We start from the raw sequence: 9,487 nt of genomic DNA, 5'->3' as shown, positions 1-9,487 counted from the left end.
CATAGTGCAGACACGTACAGATATATACTCACACATACACCACAGTTACATACACAGGAGTCACAAACGCATTGCCGTACACCACACACACACACACACACACACACACACACACGTAGTCACATATGCACAGAGTGACTGACACATATACATACATACACAGGCTCTTTTGGATTTTTTTAATTCAATATATAGAGAGAGCTTTTATTCTTTTAAAATCCTGCATAGAATTCTATTGCAGAGACCAGTCATAATGTTTCTGATCAAATCCAATTGGCAGCTCTCTAAGTTTCTGAAAATTATTTGAATTACAATAAAATAACAGTAATGGGAAGTTGGTGGGTTTTCATTAAGTACCAGATTGCATGTATTATGTCATCTAAGCTTCACAACGACGCTGTGTGTAACCCCATTTTGCAGTTGCGAAAACTGAGATTCCGATGGTTCTAGAGTTTCCAAGTGACAGAGCCAGGAAGCAGAGCTAGAAGTATCTCCAGACTTACCCTCAGTATGCATTGGCTTTTCACGAACATCCATGTCCATATTTGTCTGTGTTGGAGAGATTCCTGGAAGAGAAATCCCAAGTCTAGGGTTACATACGTTCTCCAGTTTATGCACATTGCCGAGCTGGCTTTGGAGAACTGTACCAATGTGCAAATAAATGTCTTATTTCCCTTTGATTTTGCCAGGACTGGGTATTTTTGTCCTTGTCTATTTATTAGGTGAAAAGTTCTATTTAAGTATTAGACAAATCCTTTTAGGGAATCAGGTTTTGACTGACAAGTCAGAAAAGCGTTTGTGGTATAGGAAGATGGTGACGTTGAAGGATGAGTAGGTTTTAGCAGGGCTGTATTTTTCTTGGTCACAGAGACAGTGGAATCAGTTCTGGGGTTCCTAGTGGTCTCAGGGCTTCTAACCTGGTGAGTTGCATGCAGAAGCTCTTGAAGCTTGCTTGTCATAACGACACTCTGTCCTGGGTCTCAGCGTTTGAAAGATGTGCCTCCCGCAGACACAGACACTGTGCAGTCTTAGGGGATGGAGCAAAGCATGTGAAGGCCCAGTTCACCCTCACATGTGACACTGTACCAGGACCACCTCCTGGGCACATGGAGAGTGACACCTCAAAAGCATGTTGGTGGCAGTGTTTGACTCTGTGTGTGGACGCTTTACCCTTGGCTGCTTCTCCGGCTCCCTGTGCAAAGTAGGCATTAGCAGAGCAGCTCCTCGGTGCCAACAGCTTTTGCCTTCCAGCCTGAGCTGGTTGCTGCTGGAGGATTCGGTCTTGCTGTGTGTTTTAGCTCAGGATTTTACACAGGTAGCTGCTTGTTGCCTTACAAATGGTGGCTCTCCAGGTTCATGTTTTATTGGATGGTGATGGAATGGTGCAGGCAGCTCTGGAGGTAAGACTGGGTCTGTGTCGTATCCCCAGCCTGCCCCTTGCCTCCCATCAGAAGCCGCCCACGTAGTCCTGCCCCGTCTTTGTTACCACCTGCCAACCTCTTTAGCTCAGCTCAGCACCCCTAGGGCGGGGCGGCAGCCAGCAGCTCCCGGAATTCGCTGGGCCGTTACAGATTGACACGCCATCAAAACTGCAGCTATTCCGTTCTCAAATTCGACCTTCCCGAGCTTTTCTTGCAGCTTTTTGTTGCCTGAAAGATTGGATTTCCACCTTCTGTTGTAAATTTTTTTCGAAGTGGACTCCTCTGGTATGTATGGTGAAAGAGAAAGCAAGAAAGGAAAAAAAAATGCTATAGAGAACTGTCCCTTCTGTGGTCCATGTAGTCTGAAGAATTCATTTCTAGAGAGGCTTTTTGTCCATGAGCTGGGGCCCTAGAAAAGAAGCTGAATGATAGCAAGGAGACTAAGTGTGCGCTGTGTCTCCAAGTGGCCGAGAAAATATGACAAAGCTTAAGGAAAAGTAGGTAGCAGGAGTACATAAAAATAGTTGGCTTTCCTGGACTTGTTTTATGAGGGACTTTGTGGTCTTGACTCTGAAGGGTGATGGGGCTTTTGCCTTATCTAGCGTGGGTGCTGAGAGCAACCAGTGGATGGGAAGCCTGCCTGCCTTTTCTCCACGACCATCATGTTCCGGCCACCCAGTTGTTCCGTATATAAGGAGGGCCCACAAAGTATGGAATTGAGTATTTTTCGTAAATACAGCAGACTCTTCATTCACATGGATGTTATTCCCAATTTCTCTTTTATATCCTTTGTATTTTATCATGCATATTACTTTTGTGAATACTATAAACACAATAAACTGCTATTATTTTTGCTTTAGACAGTTATCCTTCAGAACTATTAAAATAGCAATAAAGAAAATTTTATTTTGCCTTTATTAATTCTATTTTTATCCCTCTTGATTTTATTTTGTGTAGATTCCAATTTCTTTTGGTATCTTATTCTTTCTTTCTTATTTTGGTATCTTATACTTTAAAACTTTCTTTGATCTTTCTTTAAATGTAGGTCTTCTGACCTTGAGTTCTCTCTCACTCTCTCTCTCTCTTTTTTTTTTTTTTGAGAAAGTAGTTGTGTCTCATTCATTTTTGAAAGACTTTTTCCCCCTGAGAATAGTAAGTTGACAGTTTTTAAAAATACTTTAAAATGCCATTTCATTTTCCTCTGGTTTGCATAGTTTCTGATGAGAAGTCTATTTTAGCTCTTATCTTCATTCTTCCATAGCTAAGGTGTGTTTTGCCTCTGGCTGCCTTCAAGATATTTCTTTGTCTTTGGTTTTATAGTTTTACTATTGTTTTATTTTTTCTCTTGGTTGTTGCCATAACTATCATTAATTTTGGAAAATTCTCAGCTCTTATTTTTCCAGGTATTTTTCCTGTCAGATTTTCTGTTTCTTTTTACCTTCTGAGAGTCAGAGATAAATATGCTATACTTTTTGATAGTGTCCTGTAGATTTTGTGTGCTCTTTTATTACTACTACTATTACTATTACTATTATATTGTTTTTCTGTTTCAGTTTGGGTAATTTCTATTAACCTGTCTTCAAGCTCATTGATTCTTTCCTCAGCTGTGTTGAGTCCACTGATGAGCTCATAAAAGTCTTACTTTGTGTCTGTTATTAGTGTTTTCATTTCTAGCATTTCTATTTGATTCTTCTTTCTAGGTTTCATTTGTCTGCTCGATTACTCCATCTGATATTGCATGTTATCCATCTTTTCATTAAAGCCTTTAATGTATCAATTTTTTGAATTCCATGTCTGATTGTTTCAACATCTGTGTCATATGTGTATCTGGTTCTGTTGATTGCATTGTCTCTTGACAGTGTTATTTTCCTCCTTGCTTTTTTTGGGCATGCGTTATAAGTTTTTGTTGAAAGGTATGTCTTGTGTAGGACACTGGAAGCTAAGGTAAGCAGTCTGTATGCTTGACGATGGGCATGCCTTTCCCTCTGTTAAAATTTTATCTTGGGGATGTACATGAATGTGATTAGGAATTGAGCTGAATTTAAGATTTATTTTGCTATGGTTACCTTCAATGTACCACATGCTTCGAGTTCCTCTGTACCTCCTTGTCTCGAGGTTGGGTATTGGTGTGCCAGAGAGTTTTTCTCAATGTAGAAGCCGCTTTAGGTCTTCCCTTTAAATTATGCTTGAAGAGTTTCTTTTCATGCTCTTATCCCTCCACAGCAGTATTCTGCTATTACCTGTAACTTGATGGTTCTTAGCTTGTGAAGGGAAATAGGTGTATACAAAGTTCTTCTAATTAAGCTTCAGTCTTATAATGGCACTGTGTCTTTGTGTCTCAGGGCAGTGGTCTTCTTGTGTCCCTGCCCTTCCCCTGGGGGCAATACTGGGCCCACTTCATATTCTTGCTCCTCTCCTGGAGTAGAAGATGTTTTTTCCTATGCTCCCTTCCCCCAGTCACAGAAGGCTTTCACCATTGTTCTAAGTGGGATAGTGTGAGTTGCCTTCTCCCAGTAGTTTAAGACTATTATTATGAAGAGGCAACAGGCAAGGGGAATATGGATGGGATTTTATACCTTTCCTGTAGCAGCTGCTGTTCAGTTTCTTTAGGCTTGAACTATAAGAGCGCACGTCAGGATTCTCATCAGTCATTTTGTGATCACTGATTTAGGTGCATATAGAAGAGCCCGCAAATGGGTGCAAATTTTCATTGTATCTGTATCCTCGGGAGTTCTGTATTCTCTTGAGATTCATCACCTGGCCTTAATAGTTCAGTAAGAATTTTAGCTGAATACTTACCAATGTCTGAAAGCATCTACCCCAGGTAAGTAAGTGCTCATGTCCTATCTCTTCTTGCACACAATTGTATTTACTTAGATTTCAGATCACTTATTTGTCCTGCAAGCTCAGATCACTGACAAGTTCAAATAATGTAATGGATTTGTGGATTGTATAGCATTTTTGTTGTAAGAGTGGGAGTTATGCTCTTTCTAGCTTTCTACATCTTAAGGAGAAGCCAGAAGTAATACTATTCTTAATACTCCCAAACTGGAAGCTACAAAAATGCCCATCAACAGTCCAGTGGATAGATATATTATGGTACATTTACCCAAAGGACTACTATATAGCAATGAGAATGAATGCACTATAACTACGTAAAACTCATAAATGTAATGTTGAGCTAAGGAAGCCAGTCACAAAGGAGTATGTACTGGATAATTCCACTTATATAAAGTACAAAACTAATCCATGCTCTTAAAAATCAAGGGAGCAATTACCTTTGGAGGGCCAGAGGCTAGAATGGAGGACAAGGGGGCTTCTGAGATTCCAACAATGTTCTGTTTCTTGTATGCTTGTTACTATAGCTTTATATTCCTGAAAACATAATTATCTATCTATCTATCTGTCTGTCTATCTATCTATCTATCTATCTCCCCTTTTCTGTATGTATATCAGTCTTCATCAAAAATATTAAAAAATTATCCATTAGTATAATTATAATTAAAACATGGATTTATAACTTTCTAGATAGCTAGAAAAAATAAAAGCTAAATCACAATCCAGCAAAAGACACAAAATTAAGAAAATGCTAAGGAATCTTATAAAATAAAGTACTAAAGCCTAAGGACATCAATTATGGCAATAAATATAAATGCTTATAAATGTTCCCCATTAAAAGATAATAAAATACAATAAAGCTCATATATGTTTTTAATGATGTGCAAATGTAAAAGGACTATAGGTGAGCACTTTTCCCCCCAGTTCCCTTCTTCTCTTCTTAAATTATATTTGTGCTATCACCATGATCTTGAGACAGTGTTCCTAATTTATTAAATGGTGGATGGGGCAAGGATATTTGAAGATAGGAAGGAACGGGTCAATGAGGGGATAATTTGGGACATACAAAAAAATGTGTAATACCTGCGATTGAGCTGGTTCTGAGCTGGACCACCCTCACAATTTCTAAGGGAGATTGTTTTTGTTAATTTAGTATTTATCTCCAAATCGTTTGACTGACACCTCAATTCTCCATACCCCAGAACGCTAACTCCATAACTCTTAGAGAATTCTAGCTCTATGAATGTGATGGCATCAGAGGATAATGCCACCCTTTCTCATACCCCAGCAAATGAACATATTATAGTGTGACCACTGTATAAAGGAACTTTAAGGAGAAAGATGAAGAAATCGGGTCTGGAGAATTTGGCTGGAGGAGGATAGAGGCTTTACAAGGGAATTAAATAGAAGAGTTTGTGTTCACCTAACTGAGGGAGTCCATAGAAGTAAACACAGCAATGATTCCTATCAGGAATTATTTTGTGAACATAGTGTGGGTTGGGGGCATGTTTGTTTTCTCACAGTAATTATTCAAAGATGTTCAAGAAAATGGAGACCCATAGACAAGGTTCTGAGTAATAAATGCATCTTATAATTTATTCCATTTTTAAAATAAGAAAATCTGATTTGGAGAAAATTTTTCTAGACTTATTAAAACATCTTATTTTTAAAGAATAGTTTATTATGACCTAGAAAATTCCACATCCATTATCTCATTGAATTTACATGAATTCCATGTTAAGAAATGTACAGAGTAATGTGCATCTAGGATTTTTCATAGTCAAATTATCTTATTATTCCATAAATATTTTTGAGATCCCAACTATGTGTTGTACACTAAATAAGAATCCTTATAACAAGGCTTAATCTCTATGATCAAGAAGTTCAAGGGGCACCTGGGTGGCTCAGTTGGTTAAGCATCCAACTCTTGATTTCAGCTCAGGTTGCAATCTTGGGGTCGTGGAATCAAGCCCTATGTTGGGTTTGGCACTGGACTTGAAGCCTGTTTGGGATTCTCTCTCTCTCCCTCTTCGTCTTCCCCTCCTTGCTCAAATGTGGTCTCTCTCTCTCTCTCTCTCAAAAGGAAAAAGTTCAAAATCTAGTGACAGAGATGGTTATGGGGATAATAAGAACTCAGTGTTATAAATACTGTGATTGCAGAAGGTTCAGTGTGTTGCAAGACAATTCTGCATGGCTCTCTCAAGTTTCTACACATTGTTTAAGTGGGTACTAACTGTTCCTTGTTTTGGACTATCTTTTCAAATATGTTAGTATAATGAGCAATCTTGGAAGCTAGAGAATCTCTTCATTTGGGACAAAGAGCAGGTGGGTTTACTGCCCATCATAAAATATTTAGCTTCCCTAAGATCAGAGTTCTTCTCCTATAACAACACCCACTATGTTTATAGATGCCTTCTTGCTCCCTTTGAGTTACCTGGTAGGAATTGGCAACTAAACAAAAGATGATGCTCTGGTTACTGCAATGACTCTTATGTCTTCTGCCAGTATCCATGAACTGTAGCAAGCTAACTTGTTAGTTTGTAGGTAGGATAAAATTTCAGACCCTTTTAAGTACTTGACATATGCTATTGTGGGAATGTAAAGAAGGTGTACTTACTTTAGCTAATACAATAACGATATGCTAGAATATGAAGAATGTTAGGCAAATTGAATCTGTGAGGATGTGGGTGAGAAAAGTGAGGGGTGGGGAAAGAAGAAGAGTAAAACCAGGTGAAGGAAATAGGATGAGTAAGGACCAGATTGTGGGGATAGAGATTTCAAAGGGTATTTTATTTTATTTTATTTTATTTTATTTTATTTTAAGTTTTTATTTAAATTCTAGTTAGTTAACATATAGTGTAATATTGGTTTCAGGAGTAGAATTTAGTGGTTCATCACTTACATATAACAGTGCTTATCAGAAGGGCATTTTAATGTTAACCAAGAATGTGAATGTTTTCATGAAGGCAAGGCAAATTAAGGTATATTAACTAAAGGATGGTATAATCAAATTTAAGTTTTGGAAATGTCATTTTGGTAATAGAATGACTTGGCAGGCCCAAGACGGAAGGCAGGGAGATCCATAGACCAACTGGGAACCACTGGGATAATACAGATGAAGCATGATAAAAGTTTAAAGTAGGGAAAAGGGGTAAAGAAGAGGAAGACTTCACAAAATATTATGGAAGTAGAATCAACTGGTTGTGTTGATAGAGTAGATTTTAGTGCTTCTCTAGGCTGAAACTATCTTTGATACTTGAAAAAATAATGGTAATATCCATCAGGATAGATCATAGAAGAATAAAGGATCATAGCATTCATAGGGATACCTGGACTTAACATATGTATGTAGGTATCTGGTTTAGAAAGAATGACCACTGTAGGCAGGTAGGGTGTGTATTACTCTGATTTGGGAATTAAGGAAATTGTGGTCCTGAGGATTGAATGGACTGCTGAGGGTTGTATGATCAGTGAGTTAATAGTAAAAGTTGGAAATTGAATAAAATGAGTAATCCAGTGACCTTTTTATTCTGTTTCCTTGAATCAATCATCAGCACCATCACAGGTCTCTTTTCCATTCTCAAAGGATCTAGGCTTCACCTGGGAGATAAAGGAAGCAGAAGGGAGAGAAAACTAGGGAGCTATATATTTTTCTTTCACTTGACAGATATATTAGACCTGTTAGCTCATTGCTGAAAGAAAGGGAATAGAGGATTCGTGTTTGACAACGTGGGCCAAAGAGAGTCTGCCTTATTAATGAACTAGCTCCCAAAGCATATTCTTAGGAGTGCTGATCTTGGATGACCTGAGAAGAAATATGTTCTGCCAGAAGGCTGATCTCATCTTTGAACATCCAATCATTACACTAAACTTGGTTACAACAGCACAAGGCTAGAGCAGAGTTTGTATCTATACAATTTTAAAATATCCCCTTAACTAATTCAGTGAAAACTGTAAAAGGCCATCCAAGTCATATTTCTTGTTTGAGTTTTACTATTATGAACAGATATTTTATTAGTGGTTACAAAACTAAGTTGTGGTATGATGTCAGAAAGTCAGTTATTCTGTCTGGGCCTCAGTTTGGTGCCTGCCACACAGTATGGCCTCTCATAGGGTGCAGAGAAATGTGAAGTATTTTACCTTTCTAACACTCTAAGCATGACTAAGAATTGAAGAAAGAGTATGAGAAGAGTATAGATGAAGACCCAAGTCAGAATATCAAAGAAATCCACATTTAGGGACTAAGAAGACAAAGAGGAACTTAAAAAAAAGAACCAGTGAGGTGGACAGGGAAGGAACATTTAAAAAGAGTTTGTCTTTTTCTAAAGGAAAGTTCACCATTAGGTATCCATGAATTTTATGAATTGGTTGGTTATCCCCTGTTTTCCATGTCGGTAGAGGGACCTGTGAAAGAAAATTAAAGCCTGGGAAATTTGAGTTGGGTATAAAAAGTTTAAATTTCTGTTTAATATAATAAGAATAGGAAGTCTTACCCGCAGTTCTCTCCAAAATAAATCATTAAAAAGAAAATAATTTCCCATTCTCTGTTCTATTAACTCCTGTAAAATTTCTTCAGTCCTGCTTGTGTTAATCACTTACTGGGTGTTTTGTCTTTCAATCAAGATGTCAATTTCTTAAGAGCAGAGTGCCAGCACATGTTGGATGAGCAATACATGTATTTTAACTTATTTATTTAGAATATTCTTGGTTTTCTGCCAGTGATGTAATCAAATTTGTAGTTGAAGACTCAAGAATATGGGAAATATTTAGAGTTCACTTGACTAAAGACAGAGTGCTTTGAAGGTCTTCCAGGCTCTGAGAATGTCTGAAATATCTTACGCAGAACTGAGATGAGATTCTAGAGTCTCAGCTTGGTGCCTGAACTGCCCATCACCCTCTTGCCCTCTTTGCATCAGTACCTCTGAGAGAGGCAGCCTGCTTTTTCATCTTGTAGGAAACACAGTCTTAGAAAACAGCTGCACTGAACTATTGGACCATAATGGTACATATCACTCTTGGTCTTTGGCAGGAGATGTCCTTGGCTCCCAAAATAACCTTAACCACAGGGTTAAGATTTTCCCATAATTGAAGAGTACGGAGGGAAGGAATCAAATACATGAGGGCTGACAGACATTTAATCACACTGTACTCAACAATTTGGGCTTCCTTTGTAGTCAAATTGGTGATGGCAGCCAAGGCTTAACCTCTTGGGATCCAGGCTCCCACCA

This window comes from Ursus maritimus, unplaced genomic scaffold, assembly GCF_017311325.1.
Source record: "Ursus maritimus isolate PB19 unplaced genomic scaffold, ASM1731132v1 scaffold_18, whole genome shotgun sequence".
NCBI lineage: Eukaryota > Metazoa > Chordata > Mammalia > Carnivora > Ursidae > Ursus > Ursus maritimus.
The sequence above is the reverse complement of the archived record's forward strand: the minus strand, read 5'-3'. Positions refer to the sequence as shown.